Source organism: Adiantum capillus-veneris, chromosome 30 (assembly GCF_014529385.1).
Source record: "Adiantum capillus-veneris isolate H3 chromosome 30, ASM1452938v2, whole genome shotgun sequence".
NCBI lineage: Eukaryota > Viridiplantae > Streptophyta > Polypodiopsida > Polypodiales > Pteridaceae > Adiantum > Adiantum capillus-veneris.
The window spans coordinates 37,503,518-37,530,303 of NC_140960.1; the positions used below are offsets into that span (position 1 = coordinate 37,503,518).

General features: G+C 47.5%; 1 protein-coding gene across 1 annotated transcript in view; it reads right to left on the reverse strand.

Annotated features, from left to right (window-relative positions):
• Window positions 1-996: 996 nt before the first annotated feature.
• Window positions 997-26,786, reverse strand: part of LOC147417815 (uncharacterized) — a 54,332-nt gene continuing 28,542 nt past the window's right edge. The window contains exon 4 of the mRNA XM_086507472.1: window positions 997-1,183. The gene's annotated coding sequence lies outside the window, so the exon portion shown is untranslated. The remainder of the gene's footprint in view (window positions 1,184-26,786) is intronic.

Here is a 26,786-nt window from a genome sequence, read left to right on the forward strand (position 1 = left end):
ATGTTCTTTTATACATAACGTGATAGTGCAAGGATGCTCATTTTTAATTGCACCCTATGAGATAGTAGACTACTGCTTGAAATTGATGTAATACAATTAATCGTAACATTTGGTGTTTGCAGATTAATAAGGTTTTAATCCCTGGCTACCTTGCATGTAGGTCCATCATCGATTGTCATGCCATGATTCACACCCTAGCTTTGGTTACACTCAAGCATACGTTTCAATCTTGATGATTAGGTCTTGCATACAAATAGTGGGGCATCTCATACGACTTCCATAAATTGCTTTCTATTTTGAATGTAAGAAAATTGAAAGGAAATCAAGTGTTTGAAGTGCTTGACAAACCAAAAGGCACATTGTGCATGCTGTTGGCTTCAAACAAGGTGTCAATGACTCCATTGAGTATCTGCAATTCATGGGAGCGTGTCACGAAAAATGTGTTCACAAATAGGCACATACGATTTTGACCAAACATTGTAGCTTTCAAAAGAAGGCCCATATCAATGCATGCGTAAGACAAGGCTCACGAAAATAAGGTGGACAATGTGACTTTCTAATGACATCAAAGTTAGCCAGTTATCTTTTGCCATCTCAACCAACAAACACACATAGGATTGGCGTGTGATACATGCCTAAATCTGAAAATTTATGGAAGGGAGTAACATGTAACACATGTAGGATTGACGTGTGATACATGCCTAAATCTGAAAATTTATGGAAGGGAGTAACATGCTAATTAAGGCCCCCCGAGAACATAAGTATGCTATGGGCAATGCAACATTGGTCTATCAGTTTCCACTTGTGCGAAGATGGCTAGAAGAAGTATAATAAAGGTACGATAGACCCTACACAAAGCCACAACATGTTCATAAGAGCACAGGGTCCAACCAAACATCCAGGTCCACTATTCTCTTCATGAATGCAAGATTCAAGCCCCAACATAACATAATGTCACTTAACATATATCCCTTGATACGCTAACATACTAACGTAATGGGTGTGTTTTAAAAAATTACATTACTTGCTGATGTGACAAAGCAATAGAGCAAAAGCTAAAGTTGATGTAGAAGTGCGGATGTGGCAGCCAATTGCATTCACAATTACAAAGAAAATGATGTTTTTTCCCCTCCATGCTCTTTCAGCACTAGTATCACTAAGTGTTTGAGATGCTTGAGGATTACTGCAATAAGAGAAAGCATTAGAGGTGCCCTTCCTTCGGGACCAATACTATCAAGCGAGCAAATCCATCCCTCCTCGTGTGTTTTTGTCTCTAATTAATGTCATTTGCAAGTTTTTCTCTTCCAAATGCTACAGTTGCAATGCAATACTTCAATGCTTGTCAAGTTTAAAGAGAGAGAGAGAGAGAGAGAGAGAGAGAGAAAGAAGAAGAAGAGGATTTTAATGTCGTAGGAAACTATCCCGAGAGAGAGAGAGAGAGAGAGAGAGAGAGAGAGAGAGAGAGAGAGAGAGAGAGACGTGTTGTCACCAGTCGGAGAGAGAAAGAAGTCTTGGCTATCAATTACGAAACTTGGTGCAAAACAAAAATGTTGGGATAAAGGGTTGTCCTCGTGTTACATAACGGTTATACAAAGAAGAACATTGAGTTGTAATATATAAGATGCATTTCCAAACCAAATAAGAACATGCATAGATTCAAACAAGGACATGTGTAGATTCACATCAACCACTTGGGAATAAAGTAAATATGTACAGAGTGCATTGAGTACTGCAATACATAAGTTGAATTCCCAAACTGTGAGAAAAGAAGTGCGTTTTTATTTGATATATAGATACGATGATTGAGATTGAGCATACACTAGTGAGGAAAACACGTAGCTAAATTAAACTTAAGGAAGCATTGACAAACTCAAAAAATACAACAATCATCAACAAGCTATAAAAATTAAACTGCACTACCAACCTAATAATCGTGTATGGGTGTCGTCCAATTGTGCAAGCTCGAGGACAATGTTCAATTTAACAGAGATACATTAAAATAAGGAGTTTTTTATATTCAATTTTGAAAAAATAAGGGGTCATTTTATTCATTTAGACATGTTAAAAGAGTGATTTTTTTAATACCTCACGAACGCACGTTATATAGGGGGGTACTAAATGATGAACCCCCTGAGTGTGTGGTCTTGGGTTCTTTATGGCTTATGCCCCTTAAGACAAAGCGATTGTAATAGAGACGGGCACCACGTGCCAACAGACAAGAACAGACTGAACAACTTTAAGCACTTCAAATAACAACTGAAATGAAAGAGATGCACGGCACATGAGACGGAGAGTGGCGGAGTTCCACCCCAAGAGAGCACTGGCCCTAAACCCAAAACCCTGGCGCCCCTTTCGGTATTTCTTTATATTGCTTCAACTCTGTACATCGCCGGTACTCCATCCTCTTCACCTTCACACGGAAGCATACCAAGGAATGAACCCTTGGCTCATATTTAAACGCCCTTAGCCTATGGAAAGTAGTTACATGAAAAGCATCAAACTCTAATAGCATCTCGCTCAAAATCTGGCGCTGAAATCAGTCGGCACAAATTACAAAAATCCGTCCAAAGTACCACCTCAACACAGTCAGTGTAAAACACGGAATTTCGTATTGTCTGCCACGTCAACAGTCCAACACAATTGCGGGTTATCCGTACAGTTGCCACGTCATCATCTGGTATGCATGTGTGTGTCGGCTTTTGCTTCTAGTGACTTGGACCCCCATCGGACGGGGTCCCATAAGTTGTGGGAACTCCTCTTTAAAAATACGCCACTCGGTAAGACTGTGCAAGTTGGTAAAACTTCTTATGCTGCTTCTGCTTCTTCTACTGCTTCTTCACTTAGGGTTTAGACTCCTCGGTCGGGATCTGCAAATTGGCTCCGTTCTTCAGTGGCTTGACACGTTAGCAGTTTGTGACATCCCCCCTTCTTGAAAGAAGGTAATCGTCCGCGATTACCGTATATCTGCAAAACAACTCATTTTAGCTCAAAAATTTCCAAGGGTCATGCCGAGGGAAATCACTTTTCTCATTCCAAATTGGAGCTCTTGATATCCTTGGTCGTTTACTTCCCAGAAAAATCTCATCCAATAAGGAGTATATTCTCATTCCAAATCGGAGCTCTTAATATTCCAGTGTAGCAAAATTAGCCATCATACCTGTAAGGTGCAGCGGAATGAATGTTGTATTTTCTCAAGATTAGTGATCTTTATTTGCTCAAGGTTCCTTTTAGTTCTCAGGGAAAGAGAGAGCTTTCCGTCTTATGGAGAGTGTTGTGATCACGAACAAAGTGAGTGGATATTGTGCGTGCAAGTGAATGAGACTGAGAGAAAGAGAGAAGAGATACGACACCCGAGAGGTTGTAAAACCCTCCTCCAAAGGCCCCACTCTCGTCGGTGAGAGTGGTCTATTCTTTGATTGCACAAAGGTGTACAATGCGTATGCAATGGATTGATGCAATGGGACTATGCCGATGACGATGACGACGACGACTCGATGGCTGAATCTGTGATCTTCTTTAGGCTGAAATTCTTGTACTGTTCGGGGCTGAAATAAGCTGTTTCCTACTGCTGTCCTAGGGCTGAAAATGACTATTTTGTCGGCTGAATTTTACTGTCCCTGTAGGGGCTGAACTGGTGAATAAAAACGCTGACATAGCTGCGTTTTTGGGCTGCGTTTTGGGTTGTTGCAGGGCTGAGAAAAACACTGGCTGCAAGTCCCTTATCGTTGACAAAAACGCCAGGTACTTGATGCAAAAACGCTGCAGTAGGCTGATGCTGAAAACGCTGCAGATCTGTAAGCAATTGCTAGCGTTAGTGAGATCTAGGAGCTGCTACTAGTGGAGGGAGGAAACGCCAAGCTTCAGAGGTTCAAGGGGATGGCGATGGCTGTCCTGGAAACGCCAAGGGAAGGGATCACGGTGGCGATGAGAAAAACGCTGAGGGAAGGGGGTGGCCTTGCCAAGGGGATGGAGAGGGTCTTGCTGAGAGAGGGTGGGACACCTGTTGCTTAGGGAAGCCTGCTGTGTCTTTGCTCATCTGCCAATTTGTGCTAACTTGGGTTTGCTTATATATTAACTTACCCAATTTGCCCTACTGAGTACCCAACAAAAGTCGCTTAATAAATAAGTGAAAAATGTTAAAAATAGGGAAAAATGGGATAAAGTCATCTGAAAATCCCCCAAACTGACTCTCATGGAATCTGGTGGAAATGCTTATGCTTATGCAGTGTGCAACCAAAGGATATGCATCTATACTGAGTGACTGGGCATGCACGGTCTACGAATAGACTCACAAAAGTGCCAGATCACTTCTAATCTAACTTGACTGGACTTGACGGAAACCCTGCTATGGTGTAGCTTGTCCACGAACACATAGGGTTGGGATGTGTCACGTGACATCCCCTCCTTTTTAAACTGAGGTACTGGTACCGAGCTACATGGCTTCCTTGTAGTCTGCCAACAACTCTAGATAATCCTTGAAGAACTCTTTGTCTACCCACACCGCTTCATGGGTTCCTCGATCTTTGAACTTCAAAAAATAATGTCGTACTTGTTTCTTCGAACCATGGCGAAACCGATGCAACAAGACTTGCTCCGGCTCCATGACTTCTGCTTCATCGATGATCTCCGGTTCTTCTTCTTCCGAAACGTCCTTTGGAGGTGTTCCCTGAAACACTTTCAACCAAGAAACATGGAAAACGTTGTGCATTGACCATGAGTTAGGCAACTTCAATTTCATTGAAACCTCATTAATCTTTTTGATGGCTAGAAATGGACCATACATACGAAAAGATAACTTAGGACATTTCTTTTCAACTTGCTTAAGACGTTGTTTCATAATTCGTAGATACACCCAATCTCCTTCCTTGATTGAGACCTCCTGACGATGCTTGTTAGTCTGTCGAGAATAAGATTTCTGAGCCTTGCTTAGCCGAAGCTTCACACTCTCAAAAATCTCATCCAATGACTCACTTTCAGCATTGGCATCAGGCATTTGACTGACCGATCGAGTCAACAGTGACTGGAATTGACGGCCAAAAGCTGCCTCATACAGAGTTCGACCAATAGCAGAAGAGAAGGAATCATTGAGAATAGCCTGTACAAATGGGAGATAGAGCTCCCATTGAGACTGTTGATCATGAACATAAGACTTCAACACATCAAAAGCCAACTGATTATAAATTTCCATTTGACCATCTGACTGTGAATGAAAAGCGAATGAAAAATTCAACTTTGTGCCAAAATTTTCAAAGAGTGCACGCCAAAAGTTGGACGTAAACTTAACATCCCTATCTGAAACAATGGACTTTGGCAAACCACAGAGGGGGTACCAATGCTCTATGAACAATCGTGCAACATCTTGTGCAGTAACTGCGGCCTTACAAGGAATCAACATGCAAAATTTGCTGAAACGATCAACAATAGTTAAACATTGAGTGTTTCTTGAATGCTGACTTGGTGGTAAGTTAGTCACAAAATCCATAGAGATATCCTAAAAACGTCCCTCGGGAATAGGCAGCAGAAGCAAGAGGCCTTGCTTCTTACCCCGAGGAGCTTTTACTTTTTGATATATAGTACAATGTGTGACATAACTAAACACATCTTTTCGCATTTTAGGCCAATAGAAAAATCGTTCAATCTTTTCCAACGTGGTGTTCATACCCCTGTGCCCACCCGTGAGAGAGTCATGTGCATCATGCAATATGGCTGGCCTCAGAGAGGGCAACACACATAGACGCTGGCGAAAAAATAACAATCACGAATGAGATAGTTGCTAGGCCCTTGAGAAGCAAGAGCCTGCAACCAATACTTACCAAACTCCGAATCTGCATACTGATTCTTCATGCTGTCAAAAGACTCACCCTGTATAGAAAATGTGGTTCTTGACTCAAGAGCCAAAATCTGCAACAAGGCTAGCTTTTCCAGGCACATACTCAATCAAACCTTCAAATTTCTCAAAAAATTGTGACCACCGCACTTAGCGATCACTCCAATGTGCACTAGGCATAGACTGGAGCCACTTGAGGGCTTGATGATCGGTGCGTACTGTAAACTCTCTACCATACAAGAAATGCTTCCAATGCTTAAGAGAGTGAATGACAGACAAAAGTTCTTTATCATAAACTGAATAATTTTTTTCCGCACTATTGAGCTTCCGGCTAAGGAAAGATACAGGACGACCATGCTGCTGGAGCACAGCGCCTATGGCGACATTGGTCGCATCCGTCCATATCTCAAAGGGATCATCCCAAGAGGCTAGGATAAGAAAGTAAGTAAAGAATCTCATCTTGGCTCGCTGCTCCTACGCGTTCCCCTCCCCCCCCCGCCTGCTCCTACTCCCCCGCGCCATAGCCCCCCCTTCGCCCTCGCCCTCGCGCTGCCCCTGTTGCGCGCTGTCTGTCCGCGCGCGCTACTGAGCTTACACCCAGCCTGCGCGCAGCCCAGTCAGAGTGCAGCCCCGGCCGCTGCCCCTCCTCTTGTTCGCTGCCCTCGCCGCTCAAGCCCCTTATCCTCACGCCCCCCCCCCCCCTCCGAAGGCCTCGTTTGAATTTCCTGGCAGTGGATTCTCAGTTGGTTTCTCCTTGCCGAGCTCTCAAGCATTAGCCTTCTCATCCGCCCTTCTCCTTCAGAGCAGCAAACACTAATGGAGACTCATGCTCCACCCAAGAGGGACTCCTCCGAAGCCCCCTCGCCCGACATCGCTGAGCCCACCATTCGACTTGCTCTTTCACCGACAGAGCAAGCGAGCCTAGCCGCAGAGGTAGAGCGTCTGCAGGCGATCTCGGTCATTTGCAAGATTTTCGGCACCCGACCCAGTAGAGGAGAGCTGCGTGACCTTCTCCAGGCCCGCCTTCTCGCAGAGGTGGGCAAGATCTTGGATGTCCAGATTCTCGGACGGGGGTACTACCAGATCGAGTTCGAGACCTCCGAGATGGCTTCCAAGGTCATAGCTATGAGTCCACTGGCCATCTGAGCATCACGCGCCCACTTTTGACGGTGGCGACATGGTTTTGACCCGACTTCGGATGTGCTAGTAGAGGAGGCAGACATTCCCATCTCAGTCTGCTTTCCGGGAAGTACCTACCACTTCTCTCCAGGATTGGCTCCGCCATCGGGACTGTCCTGGAGACACCTCGTACGGCAGCATCAGTAGCTGCCAAGGCGGCTGGCATCCCCTCAGTTCAAGTTTTGGTCCGAGATACCCACACGCTTCCGAAGGTCATCCTTCTGCCTCGGGTGAGTGAGGGTTGGTTTAGACAGAGTGTGGAGTACTCGGGTCTTCCGAACCAGTGCTTCATTTGCAGACAGATGGACCACCTAGCGAAGGCCTGTCCACGGAGGAGGCCACGACCTGCACCTCAGCCTCAGTCCCAGCCTACCAAGGCTAGGCCGCAGCCACAGCCAACGGCACAACGCACAGATTCAGAGTCACCCTCCGAGCCTGGGGCTCCAGCGGAGGAGGGGTGGTAGCAGGCTCGTGGCCGTCGACGCCAGGAGCCACAGCGACAGCCTAACACTCAGAGTGGCCCTCAGGTACCTACTCAGCAGCAGTGGGTTCCCACGGGGAACCGCTTTGGTCCTCTTGAGCAGGAGGAGCCCCCTACGCCAGCCTCCACCTCCGCTTCACCCTCGCCAACCGCCCCCCCTTCAGAGTTCCCCTCCTCCTGCTCATCCCCCCCCCCCCCCCGCCCTCTGCTCCCATCCACTCCCCACCTCGTCTCTCTTCCTCTTTCGCCCCACCCCGCTTTTCCTCCCCCCCGCCCCCTCCAGCTTCCTACCCCCCCCCCCCCCCCCCCCCCCTCCTGCTCCAGTTCCACAGTCGACTCGGGAGACTGGTCCCTCGCCGGCGGCTAGGAGATCTCTTGGCAGCGCCTTTGCCACGAGTCACCTAGCGAGAGAGGGTCAGCCCTTCTTGCGGCCCCCTCTGCAGATTCAGACATCTTCCCTTGCAGCTATCCCTCGTGGTCTGACGAGCATTGACCTCCGACGCCGCTGGGATTTCTTCGACTACGGGTTCACTCTCTTTCTCGGTGATTCCGCAGCAGACCACGAGGCAGCCTGCTTCAGGGTCCATGCTTTGTTCCTCGCCACTAGGGGGACAAAGGCCTTGGACTCAGCAATTGGTTTCTCCTTCCCCCTCTGTGGTAGGACCGAGACAGAGTGGTCTCTCGACTCAGTGGTGGGATGGTTGCATACACAGGTTCTCGAGTTCTCTCACCACATGGGAGAACTTGGAGTTACAGATTTACTGCAGACGTTGTGGCCACTCGCCAAGTTTGCGGTGACACCCCCAGACTCAGCAGGATGTAGGCACATTGTGGTGTACTTTTTTGCTGATACGCAGTGTTTGCCTTGCTATGTATACATTCATGAGGACTCCTGGACAGAGGAGGTTGCTTTACGCACGGCTCGCTCTGCTTGGGCTTGGACTAGGCACTCACTACAGTCTCGCCTATCTAGGGGACGCTCGGATGCGGATTACTCCCCATCCAAGCCAGCCTCGAAGATAGCCCGTCTTGCTACTGCGGCAGCATCTGTTCTCTCTCGCTCCCCATGAGGATCGTCTCGTGGAACGTGCAGGGACTAGGTGCGCCCAACTTCAGCAACAGCGGGGCCGATTGCGTCAGGAGCTTCAGCGTTGCCTTGTGGGAGGAGAGATTGATCTCCTTATGCTACAGGAGCACCACCTGTCTGAGAGCCGCATTCGGCGATGTGGTCAGATTTTGCGTGGACAATATGATACCTTTTGGTCAGCTGCTTTTGGACCTGGAGGCATCCAGGGTGGGGTATGTATGACTATTGCGGACTCATTGCAGCAGGCCATTGTGGGCAGAGGGATTATTGTGCCAGGCAGGGCTCAATGGATTACTATGCAGGTTCAGGGTGGCCTTGTGGGCTTCCTAAACATCTATGCGCCCAATGTGGCGAGTGCTCGTGCAGAGTTTTGGTCACAGATTGTTGAGTCTTTGCCACAGGCTGACCATTGGTGTGTAGGGGGGGACTTCAACATGTTGGAGGACCCTTCTGACAGGATTGGAGGCAGCCATGCTACTGTGCATGGAGTCGAGTTAGCAGCTTGGAAGAGGTTGTGTATGACTTTGAGGGTCTCGGATACATGGCAGCACTCTGGCTTTGTGAGGCCTCCAGAGAGTCTTGCCTTCTCTAGGTCGGACCGCAGAGTGGGTGGAGTGAATCTATCGCGGATAGATCGCTTCTACACTAGTGACCACTTCAGTGACTTGGCGGGATCAGTGCGCATCCTGGCAGGGACATCCTTCTCGGACCATGCACCAGTGATCCTCACAGTGGCAGACAGGCAGAGGAGTGGGAGCACGATGCTTCGCATCCCAGAGCAGGTCTTGTTGGACTCGGCACTCAGAGAGAGGGTAGAGGCTCTTTGGACAGAGAGTATGGACAGCCAGGCTCTACCTGCAGACAGAGTGGCCTTAGGCCTAGCTCAGCTTAGCCACTTTTTTCTCCAGGAGTCTCTGGCTCGACGGGCTGCAACGAGAGAGGAGGAGCAGCGTCTTAGACGAGGCATTGCTTCACTACAGAGGATGCAGGAGCAGCATCCAGACAGTCCATGGTTGGAGGAGCAGTTACAACAGGCTCGACAGGAGCTTGCTTGCACAGAGGAGAGGCGTCATGAGTTTGCCTTTCACCGACAGGCATCTCAGTGGACTCAGGTGGGTGACAGAGTGACAGGTGCTTTTTTTGAGACAGTGGGACCTCGGCACTCGCATGCCAAGGTCAATCAGTTGAGCAGACCCGATGGGTCAGTTGTTTGTGAGCCAGAGGATATGCGTGCAGTTGCTACTGACTTTTACCGTGAGTTACTGTCGGCTGAGCCCCAGTCAGAGCAGCAGGATGCATGCAGAGAGCAGGTTTGGGCACAGATGCCTTGTATTGTGACTGAGGAGATGCGCCAGAGACTAGAGATGTCTCTTCAGCTTGAGGAGCTGCACACGGCTCTTAGGGCCCTACCTCATGGTAGCTGTCCAGGTGCGGATGGGCTGACTCCCAGTTTCTTCTTGGAGTACTGGGACCTGCTTGGCCCAGATCTTTGTAGTGCCTTTCAGTACATTCTACACACAGGAGTGATGCCGGATAGCATGAGTGAGGGCTTGATTTACCTCATTCCAAAGGAGGGTGGCTCCTTGGATGAGACTCGACAGTGGCGCCCCATCACCATCCTCAACTCAGCCTACAAAATTCTTGCCAAGGCTCTGAGTTTGAGGATTCAGCCACTTTTGGAGAGCCTTATACATGGGACTCAGACAGGTTTTGTCAAGGAACGCAGTATCCTTGACAACATCTTCACTTTCTGGGAGGCTTTTGCCCTGGCACGGCTCCGTGGGGAGGACCTTGTGATTCTTCTTCTCGATTTTGAGAAGGCATACGACAGAGTTGACTGGGACTTTCTAGAGGGCACTCTACGCAGGATGGGTTTCTCAGATGCTTAGATCAGAGGGGTGTCAGCTTTGTACAGACAGGCTCACAGTCAGGTGCTTTTGGCAGGAGGTAGAGGTGAGTGCTTCAGGCTCACACGATCTGTCAGACAGGGTTGTCCTCTTGCCCCCTTTCTCTTTCTGTTCTATGCGGAGGCGATGAGCAGATTTTTGGTGTCACAGCAGGTTGGTCTGAGGGGCTTAGCACTCCCTATACGGGGAGATGAGCTTCTGGACGCTGAGTTTGCCGACGACTCAGCCTTGTACTTAGAGGGCCAGGAGGCCAATCTACACAGATGTGAGCAAGCTTTGGAGACCTTCTGCTGTGCATCGAGCGCACTGATCAACTGGAGAAAGACAGTGGCTTTCTCGGTTGGCAGTGCTCCTGTGCCAGATTGGATGCCAGGAGAGGGTTTCAGGTGGGCATGAGAGGGGTGCAGAGCATCTGTCAGGACATCTCAGAGTCAGTTCCAGCTGAGTGGCTCACGCCTCTCGAGCCAGTAGCACCCCGGTGGATGGGAGCCTTCACACGACTGGAGGTTCTCATTTCAGTCAGGGCCTGCTCAGAGACTGTCCCAGCCCTGTTCTTCAAGCTTCAGGGTGGGGGACGATTACAGCGAGTTGCAGTAGAGGCCCCGCAGGTAGCAGAGTGCTGTTTCCAGAGGATCTGAGTTGTGGGCATCCGTGGGAGGACTTGCGTCATAGACCCTGACCCAACAGCTCTTGAGACTGGACACTGGAGGGTATGGGCTTGGGAGTGTTGTCCACTGGCACGAGTACAGTGGGATCCTGGTGAGTGGCTATGGAGGGACCCTTTCTCTTCTGCAGACCGCCCAGGAGTCCCCTTCTTTCAGTACACTGTTCGGCTTGGACGTCATATACTTGCAGCACAGAGAGAGGCCCGCCCTGCTGCAGCACGTCATTGGCAAGAGGAGGGCCTCACAGTCGAGTTCTTGGCAGCCTTTTGGCAGAGGCTGTGGGACTCCAGACAGCCGAGGCGCGTCACTTTGTTCCAGTGGCTGGTTGCACACAGAGCCACAGCAGTAGGGAGCTGGCTTGTGCATAGTGGTCTCTCGGCCGCATGTGCAGCCTGTGACCAGTTGGTGGAGAGTCAGTGTCACTGTCTTTGGGACTGTCCCTCGGCCCAACAGGTGTGGCTACGAGTTCTTCGGCTGATGCCTGCCCTCTCCACGGCTCGACAGTACACTTGGGGGGCAGCGGCTTGGTCCACCCTCACGGGCCCGGCACTTCAGTTTGAGCTATCTTCCACCAGCAGGATGATAGTGATGCAGGGGGGGCGACCTACACTCCAGCCTGCTACAGAGCTTACTCCATAGGAGTGGTGCAACGAGAGAGAGGAGTGTTGGGAGCTCATCAGTGGCCTAGCTCTCTGGTTCATCTGGCAGGCCCGCTATTTCCGCATCTTTGAGGCTCGCCCTGTGCCACCAGCAGAGACTGTTCGTGACTTTTGGCTAGAGCTGATCCATACTCTCAGAGGACAGCTTGAGGGACTACAAGGCAGCTCCGACCGCATGCGGGAGCGCCGCGAGGCTTTCCTTCGACTCTGGCGTCCTGGGCCTTTCTACACCATAGTCCAAGGGGTGCTCAGATGGAACTACTGTCCACCTGTGTGGCTCTTCCCTCCTCCCATTTCTTGATTTAGCCTCATTGTATATATGTTGTTTTTTCATTGGGAGAGTCTCCCCATCATGCTTGTCGTAGCCCTCTCCTGCAGAGGTGGATGTAGCCCTATGGCCAGTTTTCAGTAACTAATAGAAGGATCTTCTCGGAAAAAAAAAAAAAGAGGCTAGGATAAGACACGGTGCTTCTATCACCGCAACCTTCAGAGCTGTGAAAGCCTCAATGGCTGCCTCGGGCAAGTCTACGCGCTCACGATGAGTCTTTACCCCTTTCAAAACATAAGTCATCGGTGCAGCAATGCGTGCAAAATACTCCTGTCAATCCAAAAGGCATAACAATATACTCCCATTGCCCTCGCTCGGTGCGAAAGGCGGTCTTGAAAATGTCGCCTTTGAATACCCGTACCTGATGGTATCCACTTTTGAGATCGACCTTGCTGAAAACCTTTGCCCCATTGAGCCTATCCAAGATATACTCAATGCGAGGCATCGGAAACTTGTTCTTGACGGTCATCTTGTTTAATGCCCTGTAATCAACACACAAACGAGACGAACCATCCTTCTTGCGAACGAACAAAATAGGGGTAGCAAAAGGACTTACACTAGGACGTATGAATCCTCTAGCCACCAACTCCATGAGTTGTCGCTCTAACTCTTCCTCCTGTGACTTGTTCAAACGGTAGGGAGCCTTACTGACCGGCTGCGCTCCCTCCATAAGCTCGATGCGGTGGTCCTCCGACTGCTCCGGTGGGAGACGAGGTGGAAGATCATCCTGCAAAAAGAGATGTTTAAATTTCGGAAACAACTCCGAATACTTACCTGGAGCCTGAATGCTCTGGGAAACTGGAGCAGCATATATGAATGCCGCTTGTGCTCCTTGTCGTATTCACGCTTTACCTATACATGCGAGATGAGAGGCAAAGAATGCAAGCCCTCCTCAGCACGAATGATGAGGGGGGGATCTGTTTTGGTATGCAAAGTGAGAGTTAGAGCCTCCCAATCAACGAGAGGGTTCAGTTCACGAAACCACCTCATGCCTAAAATCATATCACGTCCTGAGAGAGGAGACACAAGAAACTTCCTACCAAAAGAAGCTTACTGAACGGTAAACATCACATCAAGGCACTTCTTCGTGATGAGAGAGTCCATACCAGGAGCGAAGCAAGAAACCTCGATAGGAGATTTCTGACTAACCTCTAGGCGGGCTCTCTCAACAAGAGGGGGACTAATCACATCATGCATACTGCCTGGATCAAACAATATGATAAAACGTTGTCCTTTTACATGACCATAACACTTCATGAGAGATTTATCAATGTGTGTGTCAGTCATGAGAAGATGTAGGTTGTGTTGTGACAGAGTTTGTGGTAGTTGCGGATGCCTTTGGTTCTTTAGATGGGACTGTCTTAGGACAGTTTTTCTTAATGTGACATTGAAAACATCTACCTTCTTTAGCATAAATCACTTGTTCTTCAGCCGTGATGTATCCTCCTATAATTCCTTTTGAAGCTTTTTCATCAGGGGTTAGCTTAGGTTTTGCAGGTGCTTTAGCTTTACCCTTAGATTCATTGTTAAAGTTCTTTTCCGAGGAATTAGAGGAAGAAAGGCTAAAAGAATTACCATTCTTTCCGTTCTTACCATTCTGTGTGTTCTGAGAATTCTGCGGGGTTCCTTGAGAAGTCTTGTTTTGCTTAGGCTTTCCTTTGTTGTGCTTAATCTCGTGGGCGAGAGCAATTGCTACCGCTTTGTTGAGATCGATGGGATCGAGTACCTCGACATCATACTTGATATACTCGTCCAATCCGTAAAGAAATGCCTCCTTGCGCTTCGCATCCGATTTGCGTAATTGAGTGCCAAGCTGCAAAACACGATTAGAGAAAGACATAACCGGCATACCATTTTGCTTGAGAGCTCGCCAATCGTCCTTCAATCGTGCAAGGTACTGAGGTGGCATAAACCGCGCCTTGAGCTTGTCTTGGAAATCAGCCCAACTAAAAGAGAGGGACGTGAGATCGTCGGCTGCCTCTAGGTGCGCCGCTAGCTGTGCCTCTTGCCATGCCTGATACCAATTTATGGCATCACCGGCAAGGTACATAGCTGTCGTCAAAACTTTGCTATTGCCTGTTTTCTTAGTTGTCGCAAAATAAGCATTAAATTGATGCAACCAAGAATGAATAACAGAAGCATCCATCTTACCGTCGTACTTACTAAAAGACAACTTCTCTGTGACTGGATTGTGTGAATCCGCATCGTAACTTGCGCCACTTGACGAACTCTCACGATCTTTGGGAGGTTCGGTCTTCGAGGCTAGGAGTTGGGCAATAAATTCTTGATTGCGAAGCTCCCTTTGAGCTTCATGCTCGGCCTCTTTTTCTGCTTTTCGTTCATTTTTTCAGCGTGCTCTTGTTCGAGAGCAAGCCGATTTTCTTCTTGTTGTGCGGCAAATCTTGCGCTTCTTTCGTCGCGCTCGCGGTCCTTGGCTGCTTGATCTGCGGCCATTCTTGCAATTCGGTCGTAGCGCTCACGGTCCTGAGCAAGGCGCTCGCGTTCTAAGGCAAGGCGCTTGTCTTCCTGTCTATCCACCATGGCCATCATCTGCTTGACCATTGCCTCCATAGGGTCTGGCGTAGATTGCGAAGGGGGAGGGTTGGAAAAATCTCCTGGTGGGGAGAATCCTTCGTCGCCTCTCTCATGCTCATCACCTGAATGCGAAGTATCCATGCCGCTTTGGGTGACGACCATGCACTATGATCTTGGGGTCTTAAACTCGCGAGGAACTTGGTTCTTGAGGGTCTTGAGATTCTTGAGGTCCTTGATTCGGGAGAATCTTGGGTTCTTGAGGATCTTGAGATTCTTGAGGGGTTCTTTCGCTTGCAAATCGTGTTGAGAAGGATCTTCTCTTCACTCCAGTTCTACCCTTTTCTGCGGGCGCACCCCTTGGCGGCCTTGCGCTCACACCAAGGTTGCTTTTTCCCACCTCACGTCGATTGGCCGGCCGCTAAGTGCACGGTCCGCTCTCAATGAGTGATAAGAGACACAAGGGGAGACTGGACAAGCCCTTCTTTCTTGGGATTCCTGTCACTCTTCAACAAAACATGATTAGGAATCGCCACGCCCAAGTAAACTTGGGTTCGTGCGATCGCAACAAGCAAAAAAAATTCTTGTGGTTCGTTTCCTTGAGTAATGCAGAACACTTCCAAAGCTCTGATACCAATGTAAGGTGCAGCGAAATGAATGTTGTATTTTCTCAAGATTAGTGATCTTTATGTGCTCAAGGTTCCTTTTAGTTCTTAGGGAAAGAGAGCTTTCCGTCTTATGGAGAGCGCTGTGATCACGAACAAAGTGAGTGGATATTGTGCGTGCAAGTGAATGAGACTGAGAGAAGGAGAGAAGAGATACGACACCCGAGAGGTTGTAAAACCCTCCTCCGAAGGCCCCACTCTCGTCGGCGAGAGTGGTCTATTCTTTGATTGCACAAAGGTGTACAATGCGTATGCAATGGACTGATGCAATGGGACTATGCCGATGACGACGACGACTCGATGGTTGAATCTATGATCTTCTTTAGGCTGAAATTCTTGTACTGTTCGGGGCTGAAATAAGCTGTTTCCTACTGCTGTCCTAGGGCTGAAAATGACTGTTTTGTCGGCTGAATTTTACTGTCTCTGTAGGGGCTGAACAGGTGAATAAAAACGCTGACATAGCTGCGTTTTTGGGCTGCGTTTTGGGTTGTTGCAGGGCTGAGAAAAACGCTGGCTGCAGGTCTCTTATCGTTGACAAAAACGCCAGGTACTTGATGCAAAAACGCTGCAGTAGGCTGATGCTGAAAACGCTGCAGATCTGTAAGCAACTGCTAGCGTTAGTGAGATCTGGGGGCTGCTGCTAGTGGAGGGAGGAAACGCCAAGCTTCAGAGGTTCACAGGGATGGCGATGGCTGTCCTGGAAACGCCAAGGGAAGGGATCACGGTGGCGATGAGGAAAACGCTGAGGGAAGGGGGTGGCCTCGCCAAGGGGATGGAGAGGGTCTTGCTGAGAGAGGGTGGGACACCTGTTGCTTGGGGAAGCTTGCTGTGTTTTTGCTCATCTGCCAATTTGTGCTAACTTGGGTTTGCTTATATATTAACTTACCCAATTTGCCCTACTGAGTACCCAACAAAAGTCACTTAATAAATAAGTGAAAAATGTTAAAAATAGGGAAAAATGGGATAAAGTCATCTGAAAAATCCCCAAACTGACTCTCATGGAATCTGGTGGAAATGCTTATGCTTATGCAGTGTGCAACCAGAGGATATGCATCTATACTGAGTGACTGGGCATGCACGGTCTACGAATAGACTCACAAAAGTGCCAGATCACTTCTAATCTAACTTGACTGGACTTGACGGAAACCCTGCTATGGTGTAGCTTGTCCACGGACACACAGGGTTGGGATGTGCCACGTGACAATACCCAGACCATGTTGATCTCTAACAGTTGTCTTGATGCACTAAAATTACATACCCAAGCAATCTCATCCAGTTACGAAGATTGAGCGGTTGGCACACCACAATGCAATACAAATTCTCACATATGCATGTTACAAGATACAACGAGCAGCGCCGTTGAGCACTCCCTCGAGACCGACGGTCTACGGTATGAAGCTACTCAATGACTACCTCGTCATTCTCCCCACAAATAACCTAAAAAGGTCCAAGCCAAGAGTTTAGAGGACTGATACAACCAAACGCTCCCCATACCGCAGCCTGCATCGCTGGGAGGTTTCAAGCATACAACCAAACACTCCTCAAACATCGCGTCTGCGTCAATTGGAGGTTTGGACAAGGGTGAAGAACGGCCCTAGACGCCAGTGTCGCACAAAAGCCTCTCGGCGCTCCCGCATGCGGTCGGAGCTACACTGAAGTCTCTCAAACTAACCCCTGAGTGTATGAATCAGCTCCAGCCAAAAGTCACGAACAGTCTTTGCCGGTGGGACAAGGTGAGTCCCAAAGATGCGGAAGCAGCGGGCCCGCCAGATGAACCAAAGTGTCAGGCCGCAAACGAGCTCCCAACACCACTCTCTATCAATGCACCACTCCTGGGGGGTGAACTCTGTGGCAAGTTGGAGTATAGGTCGATCCCCCTGAATCACTATCATCATGTTGGTGGAAGCCAACTCAAAATGGAGCATAGGGCCAGTGAGGGTGGACCAGGCTGCCACGCCCCAAGTGAATTGTCGGGCTGTGGAAAGAGCTGGCATCAGCCGAAGAACCCGAAGCCAAACCTGTTGAGCCATGGGGAAGTCCCACAAACAATGATGATGACTTTTCAGAGGATGGCCGCAAGTTGCACATGCTGCCGAGAAACCGTTGTGTACTAACCAACTCCCAATTGTTGTAGCTCTATGTGAAACTAGCCAAAGGAACATAGTAACTCTCCTCGGCTGTCTGCTCTCCGGCAACCGCTCCCAGAAACCTGACAAGAACTCGACTGCGAGACCCTCCTACCAGTGAAGTGTTGCAGCAGGGCGAGCCTGCTGTCAATACCCCGTATCCCTCAACAACGGTTTGAAGTTAAAATTTAATTCCAACTTTTTGCTTGTTTATTTATTTATTTATTTATTTATTTATTTATTTATTTTGGACTTTTATTAAGAAAAATAAAAAAATTTACTAGAATCCATTAAAAATACCGAAGTTGGCTCAAAAATTCTAAACAAATTACTCATCCACACTTGGATACCAGAAATGTCGATGCAAGGATTGGAGAATTTTCCCTCAAGGAAGCACAAGCATCCACTAACCCATGCATTGTAAAACATGTAAATTGTCATAATATGTAAGCATTATGAATACCACCTGGATCATAAGGCATATAGATCAACCACCCTAGACCGTGTACATATCTATCTCCTCTTGGATCAAATGGCATGAAGTAGTTAAAAAACATATTGATAATATCTTGACATCCCATATTTCCACATGCATCAAGATTCCCACTGCGCTAAACCACGCAAGCCAACAAAAACAAGAGTTCTGACCATCATTCTTAAGGCTCCTGTGTAGTCAAAAATCTGCTCATCACCTTAGCATAGAAGAGAAATAGGAAGGGGACAAGAGGATAACCCTGTCTAACCGAACACGTGAGCACGAAACGTTCCCCTCTTCCCCTTGCCAAGAGCACCTGACTGTGTGCACATCTGTAGAGGGCTAACACACCTCTGATCCAATCATCTGAGAACCCCATCCTACGTAGAGTTCCCTCCAAGAAATCCCAGTCAACTTTGTCATAAGCCTTCTCAAAATCAAGGAGTATCATGAGATCCTCTCCTCGAAGACGCGCAAGGGCAAACACCTCCTAAAAGGTGAAAATGTTGTCAAGGATACTACACTCCTTCACAAACATGTCTGTGTCTCATGTATAATGCTCTCAAGTAGCCGCTGCATCCTGAAACTCAGAGCCTTTGCTAAGATCTTGTAGGCTAAGTTGAGAATGGTAATGGGTCGCCACTACCGAATCTCGTCCAAGGAGCTATGATGCTATCTGAAATAGATTCACTCCTCCTACTCTGCAACCAAAGAGAGAAATACAAGCTGTCTAGAGGACGCACAAAGCCTGCATTTTGCCAAACATCTGCAATCCTCAAGGTCATATATAAACGCTCCCATACTGCCAACTCAGCCCCGTGCACAGTAGCATGGCTGCCTCCAATTCTATCTAAGAGATCCTCCAACATGTTGAAGTCTCCCCTGACACACCACTACTCTGCATGCGGCAAGGACTCTACAATATGTGACCAAAACTCGGCTCTGCACTTGTCCACATTGGCCGCATAAATGTTCAGGAAGCCCATGAGGCAACCATGAACCTACATAGTAATCCAATGGGCCCTGCCTGACACAATAATACCTCTTTCCACAATGGCCTGCTGCCATGAGTCTGCTGTAGTCATACATACCCCTCCCTGGATGCCTCCACGCCCAAAAGCAGCTGACCAAAATGTCTCATCACGACCACGCAAAATCTGACCACATCCCCGAATGTGGCTCCCGCAGAGATGGTGCTCTTGAAGCATATGAATATCAATGGTACCACCCACAAGGCATGCCTAAAGTTCCCGACACAAGCGACCCCTCTGACGCTGGAACTGGGGTCCTCCTAATCCCTACACATTCCATGAGACAATCCTCATGGAGTTAGTGAGAAAAAGCTGATGCTGCCACAGCAGCCAATCTCACTATCTTCGAGGCCTGCTTGGATGGGGAGTAATCCGCATCCGACATAGTCGTGACTGTCCAACCAAAGCCAAAGAAGAGCGTGCCGTCCATCGGGCTACATCCTCAGTCCAAGAGTCCTCATGTACATATACATAGCAAGGTGTACTCTGCGTGTCAGCAAAGAAGTGTACCACAATGTGCCTACATCCTGCTGCATCTGGCGGTGTCACAGAGAACTTGGTCAACGGCCACAAAGTCTATATCAGATCTATCACTCCCAAGTCTCCCGTGTGATGAGAGAACTCGATAGTAGACTCTGAAGCAGGCCGCCTCAAAGTCAGAAGAGGGATCGTCGAAGAAGCGTGTGAAGTCGTAAGCGAAGAAGTTCCACTAGTTTCGACGGATGTCGAAACTAGTTAGTCCTCGAGGGACTGATGCAAAAGGTGACGTCTGCACCAACAGGCCATCCGCAGGAATGGCCGCTTGTAGCAGACTTGGACACCCCAAGTTGAGAATCTGGCACGACACACGTGAAAGAAACTGAAAAACAACTTAATCACAATTTAAATAGAGATACAACACGGCCCCAGCGTAGTTCCGTACCCAGAGATATTGGCCCCAAAGTCTGGGGCCCCTTTCAATATTTATTATTATATTAATTCTGAGCAAAGTACAATGTCCGAGGGTCCTCTCTCTGCTCAGTGCTCCCAAGCCAATCTAACGGAGAGAGGCCGTGGCAATTCTACCGGGACCAAAAGCAATACAATGAAAAGCTTCATGTTCGAAAAGCATCTGGTCTCTCAACTAGCGCCAAAAGCTGCCAATGTAATTTGCGCCGCAATTTACGGGTGTCCGTACAACTTGCCATGTCAGCAACTAGCGCGATTTGCGGGCGTTCGTGCAACTGGTTATGTCAGCAGCCCCACACCAATTCTTTAATTTTAATGTCTTTGGTGTCCCGGGGCCCATCAAATGGGACCCATAAGTTGGAACAACTTATAATTTTTGAATCTGTCAGTTTTCCCGGGATTTGTCTGACCGAACATGCCACGTCATCACTTTGTGACATACTTCCCTCTTGACAAAATTGTAATCGCCCTCGATTACGCCTGCAAAATCAAACATAAGACAAAAACCAGTTCAGTAGACACTCACTCTAAGCAATGACGCAATAGACGACATATCCAGCACTTGCACAAAGACGACAATCACTGAACATTCAAATCACATTCACATCATGACTTCCATTGAGATATTGGATCATGATCAATTGGCAATGTATTTAGCAATCATTTGTTACTATCATGTCCATCTCATCTCTCCGGAAAACACAAGACCACAATGCTACAGCCATTTCATCTTTCAAACGTGCACTCAAACACTACTCACATGAGAGAGCACACGTATATCAGATTCATTTTGGAAATTCCTAGTTCGAAGTACTTCTTTCATAAAGTCATTCAGTAGAATACTATCAGCACATCAGTATCCTTGAAATCCAAAGGGAAATCAGTAACTTTATTCCATCTGAGTAACCACTGTGACAAAGAAGCGGAGTAACTCCCCTCTTGTGCAGTCCCTTTTGCACCAAATTCAACCTTGCTGATCTCCGGGATCTCTCGGAGTAGTCGAAGCTAGACCAAAAGCCTCAAGGTGGGCAAATACTTTTCCCATTGAGTCTTTTGATCCGAAATATAAGATTTCAACAGATCCAAAACCTTTGAATTGGCTATCTCAGATTGCTCGTCTGTCTGTGAGTGGAACAAGGACAAGAACTGCAACCGCGTGCCAATGTTCTCCCACATTGCCCTCCAAAACAAACTAATGAATCGGGGATCTCTATCCGAAACAATGGACTCAAGCATACCATGTAATCGGAAAATCTGCAAGACAAACAATCTCGCCAAGTGATCGGGCTTAACTGTCTTCTTTATCGGGATGAAGTGGGCCTGCTTACTGAATCTGTCCAATGACAGTCCAAATGGAATCATGCCCACTCTGAGCCTTGGGAAGATCAAAAATAAAAACATGGCGATGCTTTCCCAGGGACGGGAAGGTATGGGTAAAGGCTATAGCAGTCTCGGTGCCTTATGCCTGTCAAACTTGACAACTGCGAACAAACTCGTCGACATCTTTTTTGAGCCTCGGCCAGTAGAAGTAACACTCAACACCCTTCAAGGTGATTGATATCTATGCTGCGGTGGCCCGAAAAAGGTGGACAAAGGAACTCTGTCAAAACCTTTTCCCTCAAAGGTTGTGTAATACACATCGTTTTTCGCATCAAATAGTCGTCCCGTGTGTGTGTGTGTGTGTGTGTGTGTGTGTGTGTGTGTGTGTGTGTGTGTGTGTGTGTGTGTGTCCTCTAGTCTTAGGTCCCTCGACAAGTGTAGTAGGATTAGGATTATTAATTCCTAACCCTTGGGGCCATTCGGCAAGACTCCATCAGTTGGATTCACTTTCTTTGCTCTTCTTCTTCTACATTTTAGACCTCTCGATCGGTTCCTACAAAACTCAGTCTAGGACCCAAAGGCCCCTCAAATCTCCTAACATCACACAAATGGCATTCAGATGCAACTACCACCTAGAGAAAACTAATCATGGCATCGAGAATTATAGCTTTGACTGAGAGATTGGCATGTCCTAGGGTGAGTGTTGCTAAATTAGCTTTATCTGTCCAAAAAATAATTCTAAATGAATTATTGGAATTGTTAGTGAGAGTGTTTTTCTCCCTGGAGATATCCGAGTACAGATATTTTCTAGTGCGTCATTCAGAGTAATGACGGGAGCACTGTGAACGGGTAAGGCCACCAAAAACGGGTACTTCTCGTGCGTCCCATCAAATGGGTGCCAGGGAGTATCAAGAAGAAGTATTCGACCATCCAGGAACGGACATTTCTGGTGCGTCTTTATCCGAGTATAATTTATATTGTTATGCGCGCTCCCGTTTGTGACAGTGGTATCAGAGTATGGTCTTCTTTCTTTCTCTGTAAAGGAGGACGACTTTGGGAAGACACGGGATGAAGCCATGACAAGCCAAGAGAGAAGTAAGTAGGTGGAACCCTAAGTCCTACAGGAAAATCTCGCAAAATTGGGAAAACTTTTCCCTACTTGAAGTCGACAAGACGTGGGATTCTTTGAGAAGGCCACAAAAGCATGATACTCAAAAACCTGAGAATCCAAGGAGCAGAATGCTCGAGATCTGTCAGAACCTAGAAGTGAGCCAAATTCACTTGTTGAAATTCAGAGAAATCTGAAAGAATTTTCCTTATCATCCACTGTTTCACCTCACTTCTCTTTCATAATACCCATGAACGTCATGTCCAAAACCATAACCAAGCAAATCTTGTGATTTTGGGAAGGATATGAAGGTCTTTAGACCTTAGAACACTCCAATCAAGTTTGACAGAAGGAAAGATGTCCCAAAAGCTACCGCTTTCATTCGACAGTTTGAAGTTGCCTTTGCAAATGGCAATTTCTCAGAAGCATTGAAGATGAGGCCGTCACAAAGTGATGATGTGGCATGTCCACCCAGATAAACCTCTGACAATTTTAAAAGTTGCTTATGGGGTCTTGTCTGATGGGGCCCTTGGAGACACTAGAGTTATTAAAATAAATCAAAACGCATGGAGTGCTGACGTGGACAAACTGTACGGACGCCCGCAAAACGCGTTGGCTGGCTGACGTGACAGGCTGTACGAAAATCCGCGATTTGCGCTGGCAGCCTTTGGAGCGCTAGCTTTTGGTACAGATGCTTTTGAGACTTGAAGCTTTTCATGTACTGCTATTGAGAAGGCATAGGGGCTATAAATTTGTACCTAGGGGCTCTCTTCCCTCACTTTTGTTGAGAGCACTGAGCAGAGAGGAACCTCTGACTTTGTACTTGATCAAGCAGTAATATAAAAATAAATACCGAAAGGGGCATCAGACTTTGGCGCAAATACCTCTGGGCACGAAACTACGTCGGGTCGTGTTGTCTTTAGTTAATTGTGATTGAGTTTGTATCAGTTTCTCTCATGTGTGTCGTGCCAGATTCCCGACTTGGAGTGCCCAAGTCCGTTACAATAATATCAGAGCTCAGTCAATTTTCCTTCCGCCGAGAAATCCCATCCCTTCTACCGTGATACACATGGATTCAAGTGACGAATCCCGCAAGAATCAGACGAACGTACCGGACAACTCTGCATCGAGTGAGAACATGGAAGACTCCAACAGACGACGGTCACCTTCGGTTGATTCAGAAAGAGAGTACAGGTCACCTCAGCCCGGGGAGTATGAACAAATGGAGATGCAACGTCAACAGCAAGTTGATGCTTGTGCTCGGTACATACTCTGGTATTCAAAGGATCCCCAATATGCAAAATTTTTGACCAAACATCCGATCGACGAAATGCATACCCGGTGGTATACAGCCATCGACTCACCTCTCAAGTCAGCTTTGAAGAAAACACATGTTCCACGGGTGTACACTAAAGATGAGCTTGATGATGTGATCCAACGACGAGTCAACCGAATCTTGAAGACCAAGAAGCATTCAAAGAGACGCAGTCGAGCAACAGACTACCCTGGCTACTTGGGTCGCCAATCGTCTATTGCAAATGCGCGAAAGACCAAGAAACGCGTACGTTTTGAGGGTGTTTCCAGTTCATCCTCATCCTCTTTTGACAGTTCGGATAGCTCTTCCTCCTTTGATTCTAGTGACGACCGAAAGAGCAAGAAACGAACAAAGACTGAAACCGGCCCGTAGGGTGGTAGACTTTAGCTTTCACCAGATTTTTTACTTGAAAAACGTTGCAACATAGAGAAACTTCACACAAAAACCTATCACTGGAATTAACACTTCAAACAAACCAAGGCTTGGCAGCTAGAGTGTTGTCTGCTAAACAAACCAAGGCTTGGTAGCTAGAGTGCTACCAAGCAGATAGTGACACCTTGTATGCCCCAAAGACTGGTGCCCCTTTCGGTATTTCTTTTTTCTTATAAAACTTCGGAGAAAATCCTGCAAGTTCCTACGAGCTATCTCGCTTTTACCGGGCTGAAAATGGCCTACTCTAGCCCAATTTCGGTAGCATAACCGCAATAGGAGGCTTCACAAGCAAATTCCCCATGCACTTTCCCAAACCAAGTGAGAATCTGGAGCACGTTGAATTCTTTGTTTTTTGCCTCGAAATGCACCAGATCACCAGTACAGCGATCCCATCGCTTCCCCGAAACTCCTGGGGGTATTAGGGATCAATTAGGGTCGAAACCCTAAACCTGCAAAAATACACAGCAGGCTGTAATTCATTGTTTCGGACTCCGTTTTGCGTGTCAATCGTATCTGTAGCAAGCCCTTGTACTCCCACACCTATAGGGCTGCTTGCCCTTTGAATCGGACCAGATTTCTCGCATGAAATCTCTCCCAATTCACCTGTACCTACGGGGGATTAGCAATTAGCTAATCCAGCTAGATAAGAGGCTCTTGCCTCAGCGTATGCGCATGAACCCACACAACTGTACATACAGATGGAAAGCCCTCGAGCGGGGCATTACGATTCTGTATTCAAAGGGAGAGAGGGGTGCGCGAGAGCGGAATCATCGCGTTACATAAGACAAGGGAGAAGGCAAGCTTTCCATTAAAGCTGTGATCACTTGCACCCACCACTCACACACACTTGAGTTCACTTAGAATGCCTCTACTCTCAACAATGGGCACCCCCTCTTCATGCAGACTTGGCAAATTACTCTGGAACCACCATGTGTCCACTTTGCCTCTTTTGAGTTAAATTCCTAGTAACCCACCAACTTTTAAAGTGTAGCGAGGAGCCTAAATGACTTTGAATTGAGCCTAGACACCCTTTTACTGCTCGGATTTTAGTGCCAACTTGCCCGGCCATCTCGTGGCGACCTGCCCTTCTCGACTGCAGGTGAAACTCTATGTGTCACAAACTGATGACGTGTCAAAGCCCCGAAGAAGGGAGCCAACTTGCAGATGTTGGCCAAGGGGCCTAAACCCTAAGTGAAGAGGCAGAGCAACAGGAAATAAAGCAGGGCTCACACACACAAGAACTTGCGAAGCAAGCTGATGACATGGCAAATTTCCAAAAATCACGTTGGCTGATGACGTGGTATAACTGTACGGATTTCCACTTTTCACGCTGGCGGTGCTGACGTGGCAGGACTATACAGATTTCTATAAATTGCGCAACTTTTTGGCTTTGCTTTTGGACCAAATGCTTTTGAGTTTGAAGGCTTTTCACTGTAATTGCTTTTTAGGCCAAGGGCCTTTAAATATGAGGTTAGGGCTCATTCTCTTGAATGCTTCCTAGCAAAGGTGCAAAGTCTAGAGTACCGTCTTGTACTGTGTTGATGCAATATAAAGAAATACCGAAAGGGGTGCCAAGGTTTGGGGCCAATACTCTCTGGGGTGGTATTTCGCCACTCCGTGTCACATCTCGTCTCTCTCTTTCAGTTCAGTTGTTATTGAAGTGCCAAAAGTCTGTTCAGTCTATTCTTTTCTATTGGCACGTGGTGCCCGTCTTGTGGCACTCGGTCGTCATCTGTTTCACATTGGCCATGTGACTTCAAAAAGAGGGTCCCAAAAATAAGATAAAAATCAAGCGAAAGAAACCAACAACTAAGGTTAGTGGTTTCCACAGCCTCGTGACATACCCCCCTCTTGAAATCGCAGACGTCCTCGATTGTATGCCCAATATACATGCCATAGATGATTTAGTGTGATTGGCACCCTTTTATCATCACTTGCATCTGCATGGATACAAATGACTTAATGAAACCTTCACACTTTTGTCATTTCCATCTATCATAGAAGTGAGCATAATACCTTTAACATTTGTCGAGCAGCAATGTTCACTTCTATTGCACTGAATCCGTATGTACATTTGATGTGCTAGCTCCATTATTACTCCTCTTTCGAACACGTTGAGTTGAGGCATACGTAGGTTGTAACCCAAAGGCCTCAAGGTAAAGCTGCAATACATTCAGGGACTCTAGCAGTTCACACTCTTCCATCCACTTTGCATCCATAGGTGGATAGTTCCTGAACTTCACCAAATACCATCGTGCAACTTTTCCCTTAACTTTTCTTTCCTTATGTGCCAAAACCTGCTCAGGTACCAAGATCTCATCAAGTTCCTCAACTTCTTGTTGATCCTCATCAGGTATATCTTCTGGCACATCACCCACGAAGGGTGTTAGAAGACTCACGTGAAACGCATTATTAATCTTCCAGGTATCAAGCAATTTCAGCCTATACGCAACATCGTTGATCTTCTCACGTACTTGAAAAGGCCAATAGTAACGCATGTTGAGCTTTGGAAACAACCTTTCCTTGCCCTTCATCTTCTTTAACCTTGCCTTTTCAAACCGTAAAAGTACCTGACCACCGGGTGAAAACAACAATTCACGACGGTGACGATCAGCAGTCCTTTTTTGCTTTGCCTGAGTCTTCTCCGAGGCAAGCTTGGTCTTCTTATACATTTCATCCATGTTCTCTACATATCGACCTG